At 45.7% G+C, this 12,053-nt stretch overlaps 1 long non-coding RNA gene across 1 annotated transcript in view; it reads left to right on the top strand.

Annotated features, from left to right (window-relative positions):
* The window catches only part of LOC130580647 (uncharacterized), an 18,408-nt gene extending 7,167 nt beyond the window's left edge, over nt 1-11,241 (top strand). The window contains exons 2-3 of the long non-coding RNA XR_008966141.1: nt 7,566-7,673; nt 11,177-11,241. This is a non-coding gene — a long non-coding RNA (uncharacterized LOC130580647). The remainder of the gene's footprint in view (nt 1-7,565; nt 7,674-11,176) is intronic.
* The last annotated feature ends 812 nt before the right edge of the window (nt 11,242-12,053 follow it).

Genomic DNA, 12,053 nt, shown 5'->3' with positions numbered 1-12,053 from the left:
TGTGGGAACCTGTCCCTGCTGTGGTCAGCCCTCAGGAGATCCCTGGCCATGCCAAATGACATTGGGGCTGTTCTGAACCCTCCTGTTGTTCCCTGGCCATCCCTGCTCCTTGGCCAAGCTCCAGTTGGTGCCATAAACCAAGCCTTGCTCTCTCTCCCCATGACATTGGTTGTCCTGGTCCTTTTGGCATGTTCCACCTCTGTCCTGATAGAAACAGAAAACATCCTGTGCTTGTAGGGGCCTCGTCCAGAGGCTGCTGTCCAGGCTGCCTCCTCCCAGCAGGGCTGGAGCCAGCAAGGATGCACTTGAGCAAGCATCACCTTCAGGAAGTGCTCCTTGCTTTTAGTGGCATTCAAAAGATGCTGTCAGGTCCTCCTTGGTTTGGAACAACACCACGATGTTTTTCCCCTGACAGTGTTTCTCCAACACATTTTCTTTTTCCAGCTGTCTGCAGATGCCTGTCACTAGCACCTGTCAGTTGTGGTTTTTACCTCAGTTAGGGGCTGCTGTGAAGGGATTGCTGTCAGAGTCTAACTTCTGTGCTTCTGACGTGAATTTTCTCTAACTAGCTTGTCTGGTTGCACTGGGCAAATAATTAAAAAAAAAAAATGCAGGCGCCCTTTACAGGGAGAAAAGGACATTGTGCATGTTTGCTTTCCTGTACTGARATTTTAAAGTTAGCAAAATGAGTTAGTTTATCTGTTTTCTTAAACTGATGTTGCACCTATGCAATATTAACTTCTGAATAACTTTGTCACTGATAGGATAAAACAATCTATTTATCCTATCAGTGGCAAATAGTATGAATAGAATGTAATTAGCTTGGCCATCATGTTGCTGTGTGAGTTTACACTCCTCTTCCTATTTATTTTTAGAGAAAGGGGAAGCGTTGATGAGATGTGCAGTGAGACTGCTTTCCCTCGTGGGAGCAGAGGAGCGGTGTGGGGATTTGGGTGGGGATTTGGGAGACCTGGATTTGGATCTGGGCTCTGACTCTGACCTGCTGCATGTCCTTGAGAAAGTCACAGTTCTGTGCTGCTCCYTCCTTCCCTCTTCCCCAGCCTCCATCTTGCCTGCTCAGCCTGGAAATTGGAGAGAAATCGGCTGCGTTTTTAGCGTCGGGAGGAAAAATACTCAGTGTGAGAAAGCGCATTTCTCCTTAATCTAACGGTTCATCAGSCGCCCGTGTGCGGCAGATAGCAGCCTCCTGGACGTGAAAGGTTGCAGCTGAAGGGAAAACAAGATCCTGTGGTAGATAAATGTACTCCACTGATAGGTTTTTTAATGTGTAATCTCTGAAATAACTCCATGTGCAGAGCAGTGCTGAGTCCCACTGCAGGCATGGAGTGAGGATCCCGGTGTTCAGGACATGGCCTCTTCCAGATCCCMAAAATCCCTTTATTTGCCTTTCCCTGGCGAGTGCAAAGAGCTCCTTTTAGATCTGCTAAGTCAGAAGCTTTGCAGATGACGGAGCTGTGTCCTCAGCCCCAGCACGGTGATTATTCACTGGATGATCTTTTAAATAAAGCACTTCCTCCCTGCTCTGGCTGCTTTAATGGGATTCTTAGGAATCTTTCTCAGCGTCCTCRGGGAGGAAGCCTTCCTTTTTTTTTTAAACTGAAATAAGAATGAGAAACATCAGGTTTGAGTTCAGATTTTCGAGTTAGCTGCACCTGTGAAAATAGATATGGAATGCTCTGTGAATATTATAAAAAAAACCCATATAAAATCTATAGGTCATATAAAACTTGGTCTATAGGGCCACATTTTCATCCAAGTAATTGTGTAAAGTTTGGATATCCCAGATTATTTAATGCTGGACTTTCAGTATGATACAGGGTATGGTTGCATTTAAAAAATGGAACCATTAGGCTTGCTTGGCCTAATTTAYTGATATTAATGACCCAATTCCACTTAATTCAAACACAGACTTACCTGGTCTTGGGAGTTCTCAGACCTATTACTTTCTGGATGATTCTGCCTATGGATGATTCAGTGGTTCTTTGTGTTTGCTTCTTTGTTGTCTCTCTCCCCTTAAATTCTGCTCTTGTTTCTATCAAAAACCGAAACAAAATTAAACTTCCACTCTAGAGCTTCCTGTCTGCAGTAAACCAAGTTGAAACAATTAAGTGCAGTTTTGAGATTCTGTTCTTAAACAAAGTGAAAAAGGCTTCGATAAAGCGCTGGTGCAGTTTTGGTACCGGTGCATGTAAAATTGCCAGTGTTTATTTGAGCACTAAACCATGGTGAAAATGTGCCAGTAGAGACCTGAGTGCATCCTGGGGCTGCAGGGCAGGCAAGGAGCTTTTTTGTGCTCTAAACAAACATTGTTAGCACTGTCTTAGAAAGATGCAGTGATTTGTGCCCCAATTGCTGGAAATCAAACCCTCGGCAATAARACACATTTGGGCTTGTTTATTTTACAAATAGGATTTGCAGTCATAGGATAAAGAATTAAAATCCCACGCARAGCAGACGTGTGAGACATGAAATCAGGGGAAATMGCTTSGGATTCTTTGGAAAAGCCTTTTCASAAAGGCTTGAGGTGAGGAATGACACAGTGCAGGGATGTTGTCACAAACAGTCCCTGTGAAGAGGGACTCCAGACGGGGCCTTGACTCCGCTCTTCAAGGAAAGCAAACTCCAACATCGCTCTTGAAACCTGTTTTTATTAAACTTAGCATCGGGGCTGYGATGAGTGACGGGAGAAATTAGTGTGAAATGTTTACAAAGCATTGCATTTCCCACTCKGAGCGTTTCCAGAGGCGGCTGTCTCCTTCAGGTGTTTGATGTGGAGCAGTCAGTTTGTGCTTTCACTGTTAATCCTGCTTTAACCGCTGCTGTGAAATGAGGAAAAAGGATTGCGTTGCAKGGACTTTATTCAGCTTATCCTGGTTTATTCAAGGCCATTAGGCTGAGCATATGTTCTGCTTGTGCCTTGAAATAGAGCTGAGCCTTGCTGGGAGCATGGGGCTGCAGGGTTTCACCTTAAATTTGGGGACAAACCTTGGAAAAGAGCTTGGACAAACCCTTGACCCTTCACAGCTGGGTCTGCTCAGTCCTGTTTGCTGTAGGAACAGCAGCTGCTTTTGAAGATACACACAAAATAACCTGCAGTAGGAAATAATAATAATCAGAGCTGAGCCCCGGAGTTGTGTCACTCTCTGTTCAGTCAGAACATCCAATTCGTGGTGTTGGGGTGCAGATTTGTGCTCCCAAAACAGGAGGGGAAGGTCTTGAAGCTCCTGAGATAAATAAAATAGCAGGTTTTCCTAGCTTTCATTCTCTGCCTGGATTTAGCTGATGCGTTTTCAGMTCCAGCCCCACAGAGCAAAGCTATAGACTGGCAAAAAAATTAGTAAGTCAGTATTGTGAAATTCACTTCAAACTCCCATGAAATTCAGCAGGTTTCTATGTTTGTTTGTTTATTTTTAGTCAGCTTCTTAAACAGAGACTTGATTTGTTTTTTCCCGGTGCATGTAAACTGTATATGAAACAGACACTAACTTTTATATAGATGGGAGGAAATAGTCACTGGCATAATTATGAAAATTCGGTCTTTCAGGACTTGAAAAAAAAGTGCTGTAGAATGTGTTCATCTCTCAGGAATTTTTTTATGTCTATGGGCAGATATAGTTAACTTCTCAGTGTACAGTCCACTTYTAGTTTCACATTTCTTTGGTAGTCTGGCAAGCCCTTCTGTCTGTTAGAATGAGGATCTTCAGCTTAGTGGGAAAAGAACATTATTTTTAAAGCTTGGATTGGTGCTGTTGACATTGCTGCCACCTGAATTAAGAGACCTGACTTCATTTTTGCTGGATACTGCCATGCTTATCAGCACTKCATCTTTGATTTTTTTAAAGTGAGTCTATTTGGAAGGAATCTTGTTTTCCTGCAATGTTTGAGGGAAAGATGAAGACAATGCTCCCCGGCCAATATTGCCTTGTTGCAGCTGGAACAGGATGAATTTCCTGCGGCCTTTCTTGCAAGGAAAGCACCATTAAAGCTGGGATTAAGCACAAAAAAACTGCAAATGTTCTCTCAGGGCCGTCCCCTYCTCTGCTATAATCAATTGCTCTTGGCACTGGCATATCTAAAATAAATAAATTGTGGGGTAATGGTTGTGTTTGTCTACGGAGCACAATTGCTTTTTGAGCAGTGTGATTGTGCTGTGCCCATGGGAGTCAGGTATGGAGAGGGTGGGAAAATCCTCCTGGAGTGCTGTGTCCTGCACTGCAGGGACTCCTGATGGTCATCCCATGTGTGGTCAGTGCCTCCTGTCCCCTCCCCAGCCAGGGGGACACTCCTGGACTCCTCCTCAGTCCCTCTGCTCTCCCTGGACTGGGAACTGGGTTATGATAAACGTGCCAAGGCTGACAGGTTGTTACTGCCTCCGCTTCTGGCTTCTCCTGCTGAAGAAAAGCATCAAAAACGAYTCCTATAGAGGCCTGATTTTGGGAGGATTACTGTGGTCAGCTGTTGGTGGCAGCATTCTTTAAAAAAGGTTTTCAAACTGGGGTCTCAGGAGCTTTACTCTTGAAAACCTTCAAGTTCAAAGTTGTACTTTTTGCCTTCCTGTCATCATCAAAAGTGGAAAATGCTCCATTGGTGGTGGGTGATCATTTAGTGTTTGGTGCCAATAACTGGAGTAATTTTATTAATCCCTAGTGAGGAGGCTGCAAAAGCTGAATGAGGGTCTTTTCCTGTGTGTGGGGTGTCCCGAGTCCCTCTGTCCCTGTGTCCATCTGTCCATCTGTGACTCCAGCGAGTTCCTGAGCGCTGGCAGAGCTGAGCGGCAGCATTGGTCTGGAGAGGTGTCAGGACTGGCTGGGGCTGTTTGGCTGTCACAGAATAGACTCAGACAGGTTTATTTGGACTCTGGGGAATCCTTAGGATAAAGCAGTGTTTTATTGGAGGCTCATCCTGGTGGGAGTTGGCTCCCAGCTCCCCGAGGTGGTGGAGGCACCTCCATCTGAGGTGGTGACCAAGACAGGGGCAAGTGAGGGATTCAGTGCTGATTAAACCTTGCCTAAGCCTTGAGAAATGAGTTTTTTGTAGCCAGATTTACCCTTTGCAAGGTCTGACTCCAGCAGGAAGAGTGGGGAGCACCTGGCTGGGGTTCCAGTGTGCACCCCTAACCCAGCTCTGCAGTGGTGACTTTGCCAAGCTCACACAGGAAATTCTAAAAAGGATCTGTGAACAGCCCAGCAGTTAAATCCAGCTCTACCTGAACTGCTGCTGGGCTTAACCCAACCTTTCTGCTATCCAGAACTGTGTGATGGTTCTAGGTAAAGCTGATAAACATTTTATCAATGGAATTGTCAATAAATTGCTTTTTTTAGGGGTTTGCACTGTCATGAGATCTCAGGGTTACGGTGTCATAGCATGCTGGGGTTTTCCTCAGTGAAGAAGGAAAAAAATTCAAGCTGTATCTTGGAAAGTATTGCAGGAATTTGCTTGTCCATCCCCGAGCCTGATTTTGGTCAATGGTCTGAGGATTTTTTTTTCCCTTTTGCCAAGAAAGAAATCTCTAATGGAAGTCGATAATTTTGACCTTCACATTCCCTTGGGAACAGCTGCAGTGCACATCTGCCTCTTTCAAAGGAAAATGTAATCCCTTTACAGCCTGAAAAGGGAACCTGAATGCCATTGTAGAAAGGGTTAATTTTGAAGGTTTTTGTTGGCTCAGGTAGCTTTTGCTTTGGGCTGTATTAATTCACAGCTGAGGTTAATTTTGAGGGATGAACAGTTTTTTAGSCTAAAGTTTGTAGTCAGCATCCAAGTCAGGAAATGGGGAAAGTTGTGYTTCCAGTCAAAGTTGTATTTCCAGCTGCAAATTCAGTCACTCTGCACATTTGTCTGTTTTGTGGCACATATCTTAAAATAGGGAGCAGCGTTTTTYTGTCCACTTATGGGGAAAGAATGGGGACAGACTGTGTGACATGGGGTGGCTGAAGGCCATGGAGCCAAAGGGATTTTGTGTGCACAAAATTGGTTTGATTTGATTCCAGAGGAGCTGAGACCCCTTTACCTGCCCATCAGCTTGGCCTGGCATCTCTTGGTTTCCCTGAGTTTGTTTAACTGTACCAGTGGCACAGATTTACAGGCAGAGAATGTCTATAATGTGCTTTCCCTTAATAATAATGGAAGTTGTTATTGTTGTTCCCAGCAGCACAGATGGTTTGGGAGGGAGGAGGGAGGGCTGGCTGGGGCTTTTMAGAAGAAAAGTGTAACTTAAGGTCCATAGCTGCAAACATCACCTTTTAAACCCCCATGAATCTGTCCTTGCTGAGCTCCAACCTCCCTTTACAACCTGATCCTAATGCTTTTGGTAAACAAGAAAATATCCAGGAAAAATGAATRTTTATCCCTGTACAGGCAGGGCTGTGCTCTGTAAGGAGCAGAATCTCCTGCTGCTCAGCTGTGCTGCTCTGTGACCATTCAGGAGCTCCTTGGGTGTGATGGAGACAGAGGGTGGGAGTGTTTGGAAATCTTTTCTTTATCTGTGGGAGTGTGGCCCTGGGCAGTGTTGGCTGGCAGAGCTCACAGCCTGCCAGGAGGAGCAGCTTGGAAGAGCCTCTGTTTCTGTTCAAAACCTCAAAAACAGGAGCTGTCGGGGCCTTTTGAACTCRCTGATCAAAAAGCAGGGCTTGGGAGGATCTCCAGGAAGCCAGAGCATGGCCTTGGAAATGGTGTCTTTGAACATCTATTCAGTTGGGGTTTTTATCCGGGCTCATGTTGTCTCTCTGTTGCTGTGACAGATTGGAAATCAATTTTTTTCTATATTTATTTAAATGACAGGTGGCTCCTGTGTAGTTCGGACTTGGGGCTTTAGAGAAAATCAAGTTCTTAATGCAGTGGAAGTTGACAGTGCTCAGTGTCTGTCTCCTCAGTGTTACATTTAAGCCATCTATTTTAAACCCAGGGTTGGAGTATTGCTGACTTCACAGGGATTTGGCTTCCTGACAAGCGTTTGGCTCTGAAAAATCTTTATATTCTTACGTGCAAAGTCTGTTGTCAGGCGTACTGAATGGGTCTGCACCCAGTTCTGGGTTGGGACCTGCAGGAGGCTGCTGGTGCCACAGCAAAATATTGATGTGACCAAAAACTGTTGCCACCAATCAGGTCAATATTTTGAATTTCTCCAGAAAATTCACACAAAGGAGAACCTTTAAATTAAGCCTGCCTTTAATTCTGGCAAAGAAATGTGTTTTAGGTGCAAATATGCCTTAAACTGAAGCAGTGCCCTCTGGCAGGGGGCTGGGATGGGTTGGACTCAACTCCAGCATCCTCTGGGATGGATGCCTGCCTGTGGAACAATCCCTCACAGAATGGGATGCCAGTAGCTGCTTGGTTTTTTTCCCCTGGTTTATTTTTCCAAGCAAGCACTCTGGCGTGCTGCATTTTCTTTGATATTTGACATTCTGCTGCAAGAACTTGTTCAGTTTTTCAAACAAAGGAACAATCAAAGGCTGAGGGTCCTGTTGCTGTAACCTCTGGTAGCTGCACCCAGGAATTGTGCCTCATTAATGTTGTGCTTTATTCTTTTTTTTTCTCCCTTGCAGGGGCAGTAAGCCAGAGATGACTGACAAGATGTCGAGCTTCCTTCATATTGGAGATATTTGTTCTCTCTATGCAGAGGGCTCAACAAATGGATTTATTAGCACTTTGGGGTAAGAAGAGCTGTTCTCTTGTATTCCAAACACCCTAAGGAGGACTAGCAGAGCTCAGCTGCCTCTGCTGAGCCTGGTCCCAGGGAACACTGGGTAGAGCAAGGGAGCTTTAGGGACAGATTTGGCCTTAAATTTAAACCTGGCCTGAAGTTAATGTGGTGAGATAGATTTTGGGAGGCTGGAGAATGTATCAGTGGCTGTGGTGTGGTTTCTGTCCTTGGTGGGGAGGAGGAGCCTTGTTGAGTGGAGGTGTGGGTAGGGGGAATGAATGCAACCCAATTATTTTCATGTTGTTGTGTGTCCCGTGTCCATCCGTGTGTCCCGTCCTGTCCCTCCCTGCCCCTCCCCAGTCAGGATGGACAGACCCCCGTGCACTCTGCTGCCTGCACAAAAGGATGGAGCACAGGCAGTGCAAGTAGTTAAAAAAAAAAGCTATATATCTAGAAAAATAACCAAATCCCCAAGCCAAATGGTTTAAACACCACTACGACTTGTTGCCTTAAAACTGAAGTTTAATTTGAGGTTTCTCCCACAAATGAAATTGTTCTTCTCCCATCCAAGGAGGAGATGTTTGGAGCCCTGTGCTTTGCTGGAGCTCAGTGGCTGCTGCCCCCAGTGTGATCCCCTTGGTGCTGCCCTCCCCAAGGACAGGGACAGGTGATTGCTACTCTGTTAACCAAAAAAAGTAGCTTTTCACGTGGGGAAAGGAAGAGCTGGCGGAGCAAACCACGGAATTGGAGCGCAGCTCTGAGGAGGGCCAGGGAATGTTTGATCCCACTGAGGAGGAACCTCTGCAAACATCAGGAGCTGCTTGGGGAGGAGCTCTGGCAGGGTGAGGAGCCCCAAGAGAACATTTCCCCCATTCCCAAAGCTGTGAGAGGGGAGCAGCGTGTGCCACGGAGCCAGGGCCACGCACACAACCTGCTCTCTGTCATTTCCAGTAGCCCTAGGGGCCTCAGGGTGGGTTCAGTCACAGCACATTTTTTTGATGCCTCCAGYCCAGCTGCAGCTGCTGAGTGGAGCTCCCAAGCAGGGTACAGAAACAGCATCCTGGTAAGTGCCTCGGCAGGAAGCGATGGGCTGCAATCTCACCTGAGTGACTCCAAACTAACTTGTAGGTTTAGTCCTCTAGCTATTAGGATTCTGGAAAATAAGGGGGCAGAGAAGGAAGCAGACACTGAAGATGCACCATGATCTATTATAGGAAAGAGAAGAAAATATGGGATGCTGCCAGAAAGGAAAGAAGGTATGATAAAAGCAAGGGATGTAGTAAGTAGGGTTGGTTGAATAGTATTTGGCGAATGTATTTGACAAATTTCCCAGGTCCTCGTCAAATATGACACGTGCACTGTGCAGCCCTGGATMAGCTGTGTGACGGGCCAAATACTATCTGCTGAACACTGGCACCATGAATTATCCTGTACATCTGCCTCTTGTTCTTCCTCCCAGTCCCCGAGCGAGTTTGGCAGTAAATAATTCCAGACCAAGTAGAAAGTTGTCGTGTCATGTGGAATCCCATGCGGTGCATGATGACCAGTTTGCAGTGGCTGTGGCTTCTGATGGCATTGCTGAGCAGATATTTTTCACCATGGCTAGTCCTTTGGGACTGTACAGGCCCCAAGCACGTGTGTTTGCTGGGCTCGATGGGATGTTCTCCTGGCAGCCCCAAAGAGTGTTCCAGCCTTTAATTTGGTTAGTGCTCTTTTAGGGTAATCCCTGCATTATAGAATGGCCACGTATCTTCTGAGCCTAATTTTGAGCCAGAAATCCTAATTGCTATGTGAAACATGAAATGCATTATCATCTTAATAAGCCTTTCTAATCGAATTAGTTTTGTCCCATATTTAATTTAGTCTTTGTCCCGGAGAAAATTAAAGCAGCGAAGGAAAGATTTGGTGTAATTGTCCTTTAGACCATGTGGAGTTTTGACAGTCTGATGTCATAACCATGTGTAATGACTTGTTATGTGCTTACTGAAGGTTGAGGAGCAGATACCACTCTACATTCTAATGCTGTCCTAAACCTCTGAAGAGTGTTCCTGTTTAATATTCCTMTGACATGTTGCTTAATCAGGACTCTGCTCTTGCTGTTTCCCAAACTCAGTGCTGTCCTCATGATGATTACTGGTGTACAACCTATCCTCCTTCGTGTTTTTCACCCTGTAAAATTTTTCCTTTTCTAGTTTGGGAAGYTCCTCTTTACCTTCAACTCAATCTCAGATGAGAGGGATCTGTTGCACTGAGATTATCTGTGTGGGATGATCAGAGTAACCCATTTCCTTGATATTTTTTGGCCCTTTGTTCAGGTGCTTCAGCTCAAACATTAATKCCATTCACGTTGGAGCACCTATTTGTATATGTAGTACTGAGTAGGGAGAAAATCCATGGGGAAAAAAAGCAATTCACTCTGAATGTTTGCATATGCAAATTTTAGATGCATAGGACTGTTGAGCCCACTTAGTTTTTCTCTGATCTCTGAATTTTCATGCACTTCTTATTTTCTCTAATTGTTGTCTGAAGATGCTCCCTGCATGTGGCCAGCCTCTGCAAGGAACAACTCTCATATTCTAGGTCTCAGTCTTTCTCAAGTTGATTCTGCATGACAATGGACCTCTCAAACCTCTGACCTTGGAGTTTTACTTTCTACGTTTGTGTAGAARGCCTCTTTGACAGATTGCTTTTAAGGGGCCAAATTGAGGTGTTTGGGATCAAACCAAACCTCACCTTTGGGTGCAGGTGCAATTTTCCAATTTGGAAGTGGTAAAAGTGCAATTCCACCTTGATCCAAACCTGCTCGGGCAGAGCTGTGGGAACAGGTGGTGCTTACATTTCCTTCATTCTGTGGGATTTCGATGATCCTGTGGGTTTTTGCAGGGATGGAGAGCTCTGTCCTGGCATTCCCTGTTGGAATCTCTTAGGTTTACTCACCCAGCTTGCTTCCTGACAGAACAGGAGGAGRTTTTCTCCATCCCTTGCCTCACCTTGTGTTTGGCTGGTGAGCAGGAGGGTACTTTTGTGCCTTCCTTTCTTTTGGGAGTCAATTTTCATTGTGGCAGTGACCATTTCTGCCACTTCCCAATGCTGGAGGGCTCACAGGGTCAGTGCCCAGTTGGCACAGTTGCCATATTTCCCTGTTCATTCACGCATTTGCAGCGTGACTCAAATCTGTCCAAGAGGCAGGACCTGTCCTGAGGCTGTCTGTCACCTCCCTAGAATATGGGCTGTTCTGTCTGCACCTCGAGCAGGGCACACAGAGACGATGCAGAACCCAGGAGCAATGACTGATTTATGGTCCCTCCTCCCAGGAGCGCAGCTCTGGGCAACACTAAAAACTAGCTGCATGCTTCTTAGAAAGATCTGGCATAARTTGGCATTTGGGGAATGTCTTCTGCTGAAGTGGCCACTCGGATGAAATATTGCAAATGAGCGACTTTGGTTTTGTTGAGAAGGATGYGAGGGGCTGCAGGGGGATGGAATCTCACTTCACTGCTCATTTCTTTGCAGCCTTGTGGATGATCGGTGTGTTGTACAGCCAGAAGCAGGTGATCTTAACAACCCACCCAAAAAATTCAGAGGTAAGTTGGTCAGACAGCTCCTTACCCTTCTGCTGAGAAAGGATTCTTCATTCTGTGCGGTGATGTGAAATGATTTCTGACCTCTGTGCTTTCTGGAGCATTTTTTTAGTGTCATCTCCTTCCATGGAGGGCAACTGAAGAGGAAAAATGTGTGTGTTGGATGTCTGTGGGATTGTGGTGGTTTAATCTGAGTGGGATGGGGGAGAGAATTGGGAGAGGAAAAGAGAAAAACTCATGTATTGAGGTAGTGAGAGTTTAATAGGTAAAGGAAAAGCTTCACACACGAGCAAAGCAAAGCAAGGAATTGATTCCCCATTTCCCATGGGCAGGCAGATGTGGGGTCAGGACAAAAGCCATCACTCCAGATGCCCCAGCTCTGTGTCCTGGTGTGTTCTGGGCTGTCCTGGGGTCAGCTGTGCCCCCCAGCTCCTGGTGCACCCCCAATCCTCACAGGAGGGGTGAGGAGCAGAGATCTGASTGTGTGAGCCCTGCTCAGCAATAASTGAAACATCCCTGTGTTATCAACAGARTCCAGCACAAATCCAGAGCCTGGCTCTACCAGCTGCTGCCAAGAAAATTAACTCTGTCCCAGCCAAACCCAGCAAGTGAGAAGAAAGCTTTGTGAGGTGATGGGGTTGAGATGTTAGTTGTTTGTTTTTCAGATCTTCCAGGATCCCTGGAATTTTTTTTCCATTCTATCTCATGTTATTTTTAATTACCAAATTAATACAAGTMCCAAACCTGTTTCAGAGAGGAGGAAAATAAAAAGGAGCAAGTGCTTGCCACTGCTATWGTTGTCTGACCTA

The sequence above is a fragment of the Malurus melanocephalus genome, unplaced genomic scaffold (genome assembly GCF_030028575.1).
Source record: "Malurus melanocephalus ecotype Western Australia unplaced genomic scaffold, MMel_1.1 scaffold_351, whole genome shotgun sequence".
Taxonomy (NCBI): Eukaryota; Metazoa; Chordata; class Aves; order Passeriformes; family Maluridae; genus Malurus; species Malurus melanocephalus.
This window is presented reverse-complemented; position numbering and strand designations above follow the sequence as displayed.